The sequence below is a fragment of the Bison bison genome, unplaced genomic scaffold (genome assembly GCF_000754665.1).
Source record: "Bison bison bison isolate TAMUID 2011002044 unplaced genomic scaffold, Bison_UMD1.0 scf7180017864088, whole genome shotgun sequence".
NCBI classification, from domain to species: Eukaryota; Metazoa; Chordata; class Mammalia; order Artiodactyla; family Bovidae; genus Bison; species Bison bison.
The window spans coordinates 1,713,253-1,727,107 of NW_011494660.1; the positions used below are offsets into that span (position 1 = coordinate 1,713,253).

A 13,855-nucleotide genomic window follows, 5' to 3' on the forward strand; every position below is an offset into this window, starting at 1 on the left:
ATATATATGAAAGATCAAAAACTATCAGAATTTATTGCAGGTAGTAAGGAAATGTGTGGGCTTTCCTGGTGGCTCAGTTGGTAAAGAATCATATGACTGCAGTGCAGGAGACCCAGGTGCAATCCCTGGGTTGGAAGGAACCCCTGGAGAAGGAAATGGCAACCCACTCCAGTATTTTTACCTAGAAAATCCCATGGACAGAGGAGCTTGGTGGGCTACAGTCCATAGTAGTCACAAAGAGTCACATGACTTAGTTATTAAACCATCACCACCAAGGAAATGTATTGCTTTGTGAAACCTTTTTGGAATAATTCAAATAATAAAAAATGTTATTGGGTTATAGTCAATCAAATGAATCTGAGAAAGAGTATGTATTATGTTTTTAGCTTTATATATATAAATATATATTTATATATTTATTTATATATTATTATATATAATATATATATAATATAATAATATTATATATATTATATATATATTATATATATATATTATATATAATATATATAATACAATAATATTTATAATATATAATATATATAGTAAATAAATATATATTTATATATAATTATATATATATATAGTTGACTTTCTCCATATCCTCATCTATGTTTGTAATTTTTAACTGTATAAAGATTGTTATCAATACATTTAACAAGGATTGCTTCTGAGAGTGAATTTATTGATGATTTATGTTTTCTTATTTTTTGCTTTTCTGTGTCCTCAAAGTTTTCTCTAAGCATATATCAATTTAATTCTCAGAAAACTGAGCATAAGCACCATTATAAAAATAAAGAAATAGGATGACCATCACAAAATGATAGGACACAGCTCACTTGGTGGGATTGTCTTGAGCCTCACTATAGCTATTCTTTGTAGAGTATTAAAGGATAGTTGGGTTCTGATATGTCACATTGCAAGACCCCATTTTTATGGAAGTTTTAAAATGAGAATGCTATTAAAGTTTAAGAAAGTAAAACTGGCAAAAGGACTAGGGTGCATTCATTTTTTTGTTGATGCATAACAAATGACCACAAACTTAGTGGCTTAAAAGAATACCACTCACAATTCTGTTGATTGAAAGCCTATGCACAGCATGACTGAAAGCCATACTCAGTCTTGTGAAGATGAAATCAAAGTGTTGGCACTGTTATGGTCTCATCTAGAGCTTGGGATCATCTAAGCTCATATGGTTGTGAAAATTCAATCCTGTGGCCACCCACATCTTCAAAGTCAGTAGGGTAAGATATCCCTCAGGGTGACTTCCTCTCATGGCATGGACCTCTTTTTCAAGGAATAGCCCAGTACCTTTGAAGGACTCATCTGATCAGATCAGACCCACCAAAGCTAACTTTTGTCTTAAGCTCAACCAATGTGGAAACTTACTTTCACTGTAAAATCCATCCACAGCAGCACCTACATCAGTGTTGATTAAGTAGGAGTGGACCCCTGGAGACCTCGGGACCCTTTTGAGTTCTGACCAGCACACAGAATGATGGTGTGGGGCTGTTCAGAAGGAAGTAACCTGAAGTCACTGCCTTTCAGCACCCACTTTTATAGGAGTTGTATATGGATCCAGAGGAGATCAATGAAATGAGAGTTGAAGATGTGGATGCATTTGTTGAGTATACTTTGTTCATAGACACTTTGCTCAGTGCCATAGATACACTATTTTCACAGATTGATAAGGATTCTCACTTCTCAGAGGAAGAAAATAAGACCCAGAGTCTTTAAACTTATGCATGATTATCCAGCTTGTGAGTAGCAAAGTTGGAATTCATGCCTAATCTACTTTTTCTCATTGCTCCCTGATGGCATAATGAGTAGATTGTGTTTTTATTTTTATTTTATTATTATTTTTTTGATTGTGTTTTTAGATTAAGTGATTGGGCCAACAGTTGACACACTAAATGATTTCCCAGATCTTAGCACCTCAGAAGGCTTAGTAAGTTTTGGCAAAATCTCATGTTCTGTGTCCCACCATTTCTGCATGTGCCAATGTTTGCCATCACTATTTAACCACAACGTTCCACTCCTTGAACCAGGAGTAGTGCGTGGGAAGCCATTAGCAAGGGACTAATTATAGCACAGTAGATAATAACTGAGACAAGAACCAGTGTTCAAGAACTTAGGACTTTAGATGTATTAAGATAAATTATACATCAGAAACACATATAGGTTTAATCTTTGAAAGTCATGTTCTTCTGTTGTGTTTAAGTGACCATGTATTAATAATATATCCACAAAACTTTGACAGTTACTAAAATCTGCTTATCTGTCACACTTTCTTTATTTCTAACATATCATTTTTATTGACTCATGCATTTTTCATTCATGAAATAGACAAGTATTAATTTCCCTTTATGTAAAAGTGAGTGTGCTAAATGGCAGAGACCTCAGTGAGGTCTGACCTTGGCCTTCTTTGTGCTCACAATGAAAGTTTAATATTGTTTGTCTTGGCTTCACTTTCAAATCTTTCTCCTACTTGCTGGGAATCTTCTCTGGCCCTGTTTGTATCAATTGCCCCCTGATTTCGGAGTCTGCATAGAATTCAAGAGCTTCTTGGTGGTTAGATTAAGAAGAAATTGAATGAAAATAAGCTCTCATTTGATACTATTTATTCACTGACTCATTTACACTTGTATTCAACATGTTTTTATTGGGATCCCTAGAGTGCTGATAATTATAGATGAATAAAGCACAGTATCCGCCCTCCAAATATTTACCATTCACAGGGAGGAGTTTACAAATATTAACATGGAAGTGTCAAATAAGTACCATGAGTAGAATAAACACTTGGAAAAAATACAGAAAGCTTTGTGAAACTCCACCCTTCTCATGGAGTCTTGGACACAGACTCCCACACCTGTCTCCCCTGCACTCTGCCCTACCTCGCATCTGTCCTTTGCCCTCTGGATTCCTGCTATGGCCTTCTGACCACTTCTGCCCTAGTCTAGCTTCTCTCGGTCCCAGCTCACCTTCAACATGGCTCTCTGCTTACTCTTCTGCAGGCCTCTTTTGTGGGGTGGCAGGGGAGCCTCCTCTGTGGAACTCTTTAGTGCCTCTATGACCTGCTTTGGTAAGTGCAGTTGTGCATTTGAAGCAGCCGGATGAAGGCAGCATTGACCAGAATTGCAGGTTCATAAGCAGGACACACAACCCCCTCATGATTTGACCACAGCTTGTTTTCTACCTTTGCTGCTGTCACCTTTCCTCAACCCTCAATACTCCTGCCATCCTGAATTCCTGGAGCCCTCAGACATGCCTGGAGGGCATATCTCCTGCCTTTATAGTCATCACTTCCCCTTCTCAAACTGTTTTTTTAAGTTGAGCTTATAGTTGACTTTGGCCTGGATATGTTATCCACCATCCTCTTTTGACTCTGGGAAAATCTTACCATGTATTTCCTGGTTCTTTAGACACTGATCCCAGAGCACCTGTGGATTTTTGTGGGTGCAGTTTTGTTCATTTACACAGTACAAACTTCAAATCCCTGGAAGTGACTTGAAGAAAAAGACAACACCTTCTGCATCTCTTGTAGCCCAGGATTAAATGAGGGCACTGTTTTGAATGAATGAATGAATAAACAAATGAATGCATGTTTAATGTCCCACTGTAACTGAGAGGAAGGAGTTATGATGAGATGATGAGTCTGCAGTGATTTAAGAAAGCATTTTACTTCACAGCAAGGTAATTCATTACCACTCTACTGAGACCCATGTGTACCAGATAGTGTTTTAGATTCAAGAAAAATATTTGAATAAGTTTTAGCACTTTTGTAACTGTTTATTCATTCAATTCAGTTCAGTTCAGTTGCTCGGTGAGTTCATGGAAGACAGATAGAGATGATAAAGTTATAAGGTAGAAAGATAGAGTATGCTTAGAAGAGAAGACAAATTTGGCTCCAGCTTTTTCTTTTATATATAAACTCACTTATCCTTTCACTACTAAAACAATTTTTGTTGTTGTAGTTCATTGGTCAGTCACTAAGTCATGTCTTACTCTTTGTGACCCCAAGAACTGCAGCACAGCAGGCTTTCCTGTCTTTCAGAAGCTCCCAAAGTTGACTAAAACTTTTGTTCCTCTAGTCCTTGATGATATCCAATTATTTCTTCTCTGTCCACACTTCTCCTCCTGCCCTCAATCTTTCTCAGTTCAAGGTATTTTCCAGTGAATTGAATCTTTGCATTAGGTGGCCAAAGTATTGGAGCTTCAGCTTCAGTAACAGTCCTTCCAATGCAAACTCAGAGTTGATTTCCTTTAGGATTGGCTGGTTTTATCTCCTTGCAGTCAAGGGACTCTCAAGTCTTCTCCAGCACCACACTCAAAGCATCAATTCTTCAGTGCTCGTCCTTATTTAAGGTCCAAAACTCACAACACTACAGACTACTGGAGAAAACATAGTCTTGACTAGACAGACCTTTGTTGGCAAAGTGATGTCTCTGCTTTTTAATATGATGTCTAGGTTGGTCATAGCTTTTCTTCCAAAGAGCAAGTCTTTTAATTTCCTGGCTGAAGTCACCATCTGCAGTGATTTTGGAGCCCAAGAAAATAGTCTCTCACTGTTTCCATTTTTCCCCCATCTATTTGTCACTAAGTGATGGGACCAGATGCCATAATGTTAGTTTTTTTTAATGTTGAGTTTTAAGCCAGCTTTTTCGCTCTCCTCTTTCACTTTCATCAAGAGGCTCTTTAGTTTCTCTTCACTTTCTGCCATTATAGTGGTATCATCTGCCTATCTGAGGTTATTGATATTTCTCCCAGCAATTGTTATTCCATCTTTTGATTCATCTGGACTGGCATTTCTCATGATGTACTCTGCATAGAAGTTAAATAAGCAGGGAGACAATATACAGCCTTGACATACTCCTTTCCCAATTTGGAACAAATCTGTTTTTCCAACTCTGGTTCTCTTGCTTCTTGATCTACATACTGGTTTGGCAGAAGGCAGGTAAGGTGATCTGGTATTCCCATCTCTTTAAGAGTTTTTAATCTCTATTGTGATTCACACAGTCAAAGCCTTTAGCATAGTCAATGAAGCAGAAGTAGATAACTTTCTAGAATTCTCTTGCTTTTTTTATGATCCAGTGGATGTTAGCAACTTGATCTCTGGTTCATTTGCCTTTTCTATATCCAGCTTGTACATCTGGAAGCTCTCAGTTCAGGTACTATTGAAGCCTAGCTTGAAGGACTTTAAGCATTACCTTGCTAGCGTGTGGAGTGAGCACAACTGTATGGTAGCTTGAAATTCTTTGGCTCTGCCTTTCTTTGGGATTGGAATGAAAACTTACCTTTCCCAGTCCTGTATCCACTGCTGAGTTTTCCAAATTTGCTGGCATATTGAGTTCAGCAGTTTAACAGCATCATCTTTTAGGATTTAAATAGCTCAGCTGGAATTCCATCAACTTTTGAGTACCTCCAGAGAAAAACAATAGAATGGGAGAGACTAGAGTTCTCTTCAAAAAAATTCGAGATACCAAAGAAACATTTCATGTGAAGATGGGCAGCATAAAGGACAGAAATGGTATGAACCTAACAGAAGCGGAAGATATTAAGAAGATATGGCAAGAATACAGAGAAGAACTGTACAAAAAAGATCTTAATGACCCAGATAACCATGATGGTATGATCACTCACCTGGAGCTAGACATCATGGAGTGTGAAGTGAAGTGGGCCTTAGGAAGCATCACTACGAACAAAGATAGTGGAGGTGAAGGAATTAAAATGCTGCACTCAATATGCCAACAAATTTGGAAAACTCAGCAGTGGCCACTGGAAAAGGTCAGTTTTCATTCCAATTCCAAAAGAAAACAATGCCAAAAAATGTTCAAACTATTGCACAGTTACATCATCTCACATGCCAGCAAATTTATGCTCAAAATTCTCCAAGCAAGGCTTCAGTAGTATGTGAACCAAGAACTTTTATATGTTCAGCTGAATTTAGAAAGGGCAGAGGAACCAGAGATCAAACTGCCAACATTGAAACTGGATCACAAAAAAAGCAAGAGAAGTCCATAATAACATCTACTTTTGCTCCATTGACTACTCTAAAACCTTTGACTATGTGGATCACAGCAAAGAGTGGAAAATTCTTCAAGAAATAGGAATACAAGACCACCTTATCTTCCTCCTGAGAAATCTGTATGCAGGTCAAGAACAGTCAGAACCAGACATGGAAAAATGGACTGGTTCCAAATTGGGAAAGCAGTATGTCAAGGCTATATATTGTCACCCTGCTTATTTAACATATATGCAGAGTACATCATGCAAAATGCCAGGTTGGATGAAACCCAAGTTGGAATAAGATTGCCAGGAGAAATATCAATAACCTCAGATATGCAGATGATACCATTCTTACGGCAGAAAGCAAAGAGTAACTAAACAGCATCTTGATGAAAGTGAAAGAGGAAAGTGAAAAATCTGGCTTAAAGCTCAACATTCAAAAAACTAAGATGATGACATCTGGCTCCATCACTTCATGGCAAATAGATGGGGAAACAATGGAAACAGTGAGAGACTTTATTTTCTTGGGCTCTAAAATCACTGTGGGTGGTGACTTCAGCTAAGAAATTAAAAGACTTTTGCTCCTTGGAGGAAAAGCTATGACCAACCTAGACAGTATATTAAAAACAAAGACATTACTTTGCCAGTGAAGATCCATCTAGTCAAAGCTATGGTGTTTCCAGCAGTCATGTATGGATATGAGATTTGGAGCAAAAATAAAGCTGAGAACTGAAGAATTGTTGATTTTGAACTGTGGTGTTGGAGAAGACTCTCGAGAATCCCTTGACTGGAAGGAGATCAAACCAGTCAATTCTGAAAGAAATCAGTCCTGAATATTCATTGGAAGGACTGATGCTGATGCTGAAGCTCCAATACTTTGGCCACCTGATGTGAAGAACTGATTCAGTGGAAAAGACCCTGATGCTGGGAAAGATTGAAGACAGGAGGAGAAGGGGATGACAGAGGATGAGATGGTTGGATGGCATCACTGATTCAATCGAAATGAGTTTGAGTAAGCTCTGGGAATTGTTGATGCACAGGGAAACCTGGCATGCTGCAGTCCACTTGGTCGCAAAGAGTTGGACATAACTGAGCAACTGAACTAAACTGAGAATTATGCCATCTTCTGGTCATACTGAGATAAATCTGGGAGTTTTTCTGCCCTCAAGAGGCTTGCAAATTCCTGAGAGTTAGATATCCCATTAATAAATATAGGATGCATGCTGGAAGAATTCTTGGCTTGGGAAAAAATCCCAGGGAAGATGGTATTTGAGCTGAGCCTCGTTGACATTTGTCAGAGATCCAGGGACTCAGGGAATGTGACAGGTACAAAGGATCTTGAAAAGCAGGTAGCAAGAAATAGTCTCTCTGACTTTTATTTGAGCTTAGAGAGATGAATAGGTAGACATGTCAATATCTACAGGCTTCTCTTGGGTTTTCCCAATAAGAATGTGGTGTGGAATTTTAGGAACAGGACTTCAAAGATCAAACTTGCTTTAATATTTCAACGACAACAAGCAGCAATTGTTGCCTGGGTGGTGAGAAGAGAGGGTTGACACTGCAGTCAGATACAGCAGTGCCTTCCACACTGACCACCACACTGACTGCGCCAGCCTTTTATGAGCAGCAAGTGGAGGAGAGCACCTTGCTGACAAGTGGTTGGTGTTCTGGGGCGGGGGGTTGGAGAGTTGGATGCAGGCAAAGCAAGAGTGCCTTCAGAACATTTCAAGTGCTACCTTGTGGGAAGGCAAAAGGGTGTTAGGAGGCAAAAGGCAGGGATTTGAGCTGGAGCGGGGTTAGCCCAGATTGGGAAGTCAGGGCACAGGCAGAGTTGTACTGTCATGGGCTAAATTGTATCTCCTATAGAATCTGTATATTGAAGTCCCAACCCTAACACCTGAAAATATGACTGTACTTGGACTTAAAACCTCTAAAGAAGCAATTAAGTTAAAATAGGTGTTCTTTGGAAGGAATGATGCTAAAGCTGAAACTCCAGTACTTTGGCCACCTCATGCAAAGAGTTGACTCATTGGAAAAGGCTCTGATGCTGGGAGGGATTGGGGGCAGGAGGAGAAGAGCATGACAGAGGATGAGATGGCTGGATTGCATCACTGACTTGATGGACGTGAGTTTGACTGAACTCCGGGAGTTGGTGATGGACAGGGAGGCCTGGTGTGCTGCAATTCATGGGGTCACAAAGAGTCGGACATGACTGAGCAACTGAACTTAACTGAACTGAAGGTTATTGATGTGGGCCTAAGTCCAATATAATGGGAATCCTTATAAGAAAAAGAGATCAGGACACAGAAGGAAGACTGTGTGAAGACACAAGGAGAAGTTAACCGTCTATAAGCCAAGACAGAGACCTCAGAAGAAACCATGTGTCCTGACAGCTTGGTCTTAGACTTTCAGCCTCCAGAACCATGCAAAAACAATATCCATTTAAGCTCCCCAGTCTGTAGCCTAATAGCAGATCCCTACAGCAGAAGGGCTATGAAGAAAGTGTAGAATTTTTTAGGAGATATGCTCATGTTTCAGTATCTGATAAGTGTCCTGGTATTTGGGGGAAATGGTTTGGGCTCCAAAGGACAAGAGGAAGCTTGACCTTGTTGGAAAATATAAGCAAATACTACTGACATATTTCACATCATTCTCACTGTTGAGTGTGGCCTTGGCATTTCAGGCTTGGACCCAGCCACTGGGGTCTGCGGTTTGTAAATTCACATTCATCTGTTTTAGACATTCCGCTTCTTGTTGTTCCCATAGTCCCATAGTGGGAAGAGGGATATTCAGAGATGACTGGCATGTTATTTCTCAGTAGTGGGCCTGAAGGAGGAAGCCTGAAATACTCTGGCCTGAGACCTTTATGATGGCTCATTGGTGGGGCCAAAATAGTGATGGTCCAGTGCTCTGATGTATAAGGCAATGGAGGAACTAGAGTTCATTCAGAGAGCTGCCCTGTGCCAGGGAGGCTGGGATGGGCTGGATCTGTCTTGGGTGAAGCTTGGTGGGACTAAGCACTTTGTTACTGTGGCAATGGGGCAAAGTAATTGTGGTTCTCAGAGGGCACAGATTCACATTTTTTAAGTTGTTTTTCTTGTTGAGCAATCCAGCAAAACATAGTGAAAGATAACAGTCTTACAAATATATTATGTATCACATTTCACAGAGTGTTGCCTCATCAAATCAAGTCCCCTTGGGAGACAGGACCCACAGCATCACTCCCTTCTTACACAGGAGAAAACAAGTCTCAGGAGGCCAATGGACCCCCAGATCCTTAGGTTGCTGACCCAGGCTCAAGTCCCTCCTGTCACAGGTCCTCCTCTTAGCCACTGGATTTGATGGTCAGGCTGACTTTCTGGTTCCCAATCCAGGGAGATTCTTCACTAGGAACACCTGGGCCCTAAGACAATGAGGCCTGGGGTTTCCCTGAATCCTTTGATACCAAGGATCAACTTGGGAGAACTTGAATTTTCCTCTGAGCTGAAGAAGATGATGTCTCTGTTTTTTTGTGTTTTAGGAATAGTAGCATGCTGGTACACTACAGTGTGACCCCAGTGCTGAGACCTACACTGAGTCCCAGTCTTCTTTCTGACATCTAGAGAAAGTGATATGTAGTGAGAAGGCCATTCTAGGCCCTGAGCTTGCATGCTAGCTCCACCACTGTGAGTTCCAAGCTCGGAGGCAAGTTGTTATACTCAACTTTTTGAGCTTCACTTTCCTCGTCTGTGAGATGGGAGTGATAATCCTAATCAGTCATGATCACTGTAAGAACTTAAATAGATAGAATAAATGCAAAATGACTAGCACATGGGTTGAGGGGCAAGGATCAGGCCCTCCAGACAAGAACAAAGCAAAACAGCACACACAAAAAAGTTATGTGGTATTCGTCCTATTCCAACTACCCCAAGCCTCTCTTCCACATTTGCAACTAAGATCATATGTATTCTTGCTTCTATTAAAATTATAAAAATAGAAAATGTACAGAAAAATATACTTTGCTAATGGTTGGAATATTTTCTGTGTATTCTCTGTAAGCCCTAACTTTGTAGATATACATTTGAAGCTCTTGTGAATGCCTTTTCCTTCCCTGGCCACCAGAAGTATCTGCTTTCCAACTTTGGCTGTTTCTGCATTCCCAAACATGTTTTCAAACCTTTACTACACGTTATAATTTTTTACACTGCAGATGTGTATGTACAGTAATAACCTGATATTTATTCTGCTGAAGACATGTAAGATGTTTCCAAATGTTTATTACAAAAATAATTATGGTAAAAAATTTTCTACATGTCTCCTGCTGTTGCTGCTGCTAAGTCACTCCAGTTGTGTCCGACTCTGTGCAACCCCATAGACGGCAGCCCACCAGGCTCCCCCGTCCCTGGGATTCTCCAGGCAAGAACACTGGAGTGGGTTGCCATTTCCTTCTCCAATGCATGAAAGTGAAAAGTGAAAGTGAAAAGTGAAAGTGAAGTCGCTCAGTCATGTCCGACTCTTAGCGACCCCATGGACTGCAACCTACCAGGCTCCTCCAATCCATGGGATTTTCCAGGCAAGAGTACTGGAGTGACTTGCCATTGCCTTCTCCAAATGTCTCCTAGTATGTGTGAATAAGAGCTTTGGGGATAGAAAATGTTTCAAATAGCAAGTCTTGACCTATTAGTGAATCATAAAATCAAGCAGTGGGTTAAGGCCAGCATTTCAAAGAAGGTGGCATGATGGAATAAAACAAACAAACAAACAGTACATCATATGGGAGAAAGATGTGTATTTTTCATGGAGGCACACTCACAGATATACACATATATCAGATTATATATATATATATATATATCATACACACCTATATGCTTCTTCTGTTGACCCAAAATATAAACAAATGGGGTTTCTACATGGAACCATGTAAGAAACATTTGGAAACCAAGATGCTAGTTAACAACATTAGAATGATTTGCTGATCACATGGTATATGAGCTTTTCAATTTGCCAGATAGCTCTAGATTCATCTCCAAAGTGGTCTTGTCAGTTTTAATACTCTTCCTCCAGATTTTTTTTAACCAATCTGTTGGGTAAGAAATTGTACCTCATTGTGGTTTAATTTGCCCTTCATGGATTAGTGGTACAGGCTGAACATTTTGCCATATTTATTGCCCATTCAAATTTTCTATTCATATCTTTTTGTTCATTTGTTGAGTGAATTGTTTGCTTTTTCCCTTTTGATTTATTAGGCACTTATATTTGACATGAATTCCTTTAGAGTTACATGTATCACTTATCTACTCCTTGTCTACCTTGTCATTTCACATTGTTTATTATGTCTTTTGTGTAAATTTTTATTTAAACATGTCATAAATGATTGTATCACCATTCTTTCTGTTCATGACACCAGTTGTCTCGCTGTTCACACTGTCCACATGGTTCACTGAATCCAGAGTAGGCAAGGTGTGAGCTGAGAGGCTGGAAGGAGGCTTGAGGAGCTGTAGGAACTACAGGCATGCTTATTCTTTCCTGGCTGACATGGCAGCGGTAACACAGCCTTTCTGCTGGCTCTGACACAGCAGCCCACAGCACCAGCCACAATATAACCTAACACAGCACAGCCTCTTTCCTCTTGTGCCGGACCCAACGGGCTCAGCTGTGATGCAGCAATAATACCTCCTCTCTCTAGGTGGAGGTCGAATATCTGTAAAGCACAAAACATCCTGTGACCAAGCGAGTACCTTATAACATGCATGTGCAGTGCTATAAACAATCCCAGTTGCTACACAGTCATTATTTACAAAACGTGGGGTGAGAGAGCCTGAACGCACCATCTTGGCTAATTTGCTCTCTCCCCACACGCCACCCTCTTCAGGGTCTCTGGCCTCACATTCTATACACAGTCCATCTTCTGTAATATTCCTTTGGCGAGTAACACTGACCCTTGGATTTACATCTTGCAACAGCAGTAACTACAACAAACAATTACATCATATATACATAACAAAACCCAATTCCAGGTATTACCTGGAACTCATGTTGCAGTCCTTGCCATCATGGGGCTAGAAGAGCCAATCACCACATGTGGAGTGCCTTTATCTTCCATGGCCAAGTCCAGTCCTCTGTTTGTTCTTGTGAAATTGCAGGAAAGCCTCCACAGGGGCAACTTCACCCCACGGGGCTTTTGTTAAAGACACAGGCGCTGGGCCCACCCCTTCAAGGAGGGGTTTTTTGTGCGTTCACAGACTACCCACATGGTTACACTCTTGTAAATCTGAGGACATAGCCGCTACAGTACACTGTTATAAATCTACATCATCTACACTGTTCTAATTCTTACAGTACCCTCATCATAGGACAGAGCCCTTACACATTACTCCACATGAATCAGTCCACGTTTGCACGTGTGTAACCAGGATAGTACTCCTGCCAGCTTGGGCCCTCTTCAGGGTCTTCATTCACACTTTTCAAAATGGCATCTCACATGCCACTCCTCTACTTCTCTCAGTAAGGACCCACAAGCACTCTACAGGTGCGCGGCCCACCTCTGCATCCCAGAGTCACAAAAGCCAAGCTGCCAAGGTTTCCCCTTGCATTTGCTGAAAATGCTTACCCAAGTTGACCAACTCTGCCTGAGTATATGTGGTTGATACGTTGTTAACTCAGGCACATTGGGGGCCCCTTGAAGATGTACACCCTGGGCCATAGGCTGCTTATGCTTCACTTTCTGCTGTACAACAGGTCTCGCTGCCAAGAAGGGACCTGCAGTCTCATAACGTTCATCATCGCAGTCACTTACTGCCTCGTTGTCAGAGATGCTGGGTTCCTCAGGGCTACAGGATTCTTGTTTAATTGCAGTGTACGTTGCTCTAGTCCTTTCAAGAGTTTCTGCACATTGTGCACTGGTGCGGCATCACAGAGAGAACTATCCATCTTCAGGGCAGTCAGGAAAATCCACCCCATAGTGCCAGCAGCAGTACATGCCACTTTGGCAAATGGGAACTCACCACCTATAACACCTTTTCAATGCTATCTGGTGACCTGTCCACTGCCTTCCAGTCTTCCACCAGAGCTCATGCGAAGAGGATTGAAAGGGTAATAGGCAGGAAGGCCAGGGGTCTTCAAACGGAGGAAATAGGCTGCAAGTGTCACATTTGTTATCTCTCTCTTAAGCAGCGGGAGGAAACAAACTAGTGTTATATTTTTTCTCCTTCTCTATACAAATATAAAAGAAGGTTTCTCTTAAAATTCTGTGTTGCCATAATGACACCTGGTTCCACCTGAACTTAACTTTTCTCAAACCTTGAGCTAACCAATGCATTTTTCTTATGGAAAAGTTTATCTTAAGCTATGTTTATGTGCTCTCCACTCCCACATAAACATAACTTAAGACAAACATTTCCATAAGAAAAATTCATTGGTTAGCTCAAGGTTTGAGAAAGAAGAAAGTGAAAAAGTTGGCTTAAAGCTCAACTTTTCATTCAGAAAACTAAGATCATTGCATCCAGTCCCATAACTTCACAGCAAATAGATGGGGAAACAGTGGAAACAGTGGCTTACTTTATTTTTCTGGGCTCCAAAATCACTGCAGATGGTGATTGCAGCCATGAAATTAAAAGACACTTACTCCTTGGAAGGAAAGTTATGACCAACCTAGACAGCATATTAAAAAGCAGATCCATCACTTTGTCAACAAAGGTCCATCTAGTCAAGGCTATGGTTTTTCCAGTGATCGTGTATGGTTGTGAGAGTTGGACTATAAAGAAAGCTGACTGCCGAAGAATTGATGCTTTTGAACTATGGTGTTGGAGAAGACTCTTGAGAGTCCCTTGGACTGCAACACCATAGTTCAAAAGCATCAATTCTTCGG

The 13,855-nt window shown here is 40.7% G+C and overlaps 1 pseudogene; it reads right to left on the minus strand.

Annotated features, from left to right (window-relative positions):
• LOC104987171 overlaps nucleotides 1-13,855 on the minus strand; it is a 20,336-nt pseudogene that overhangs the window by 5,072 nt on the left and 1,409 nt on the right.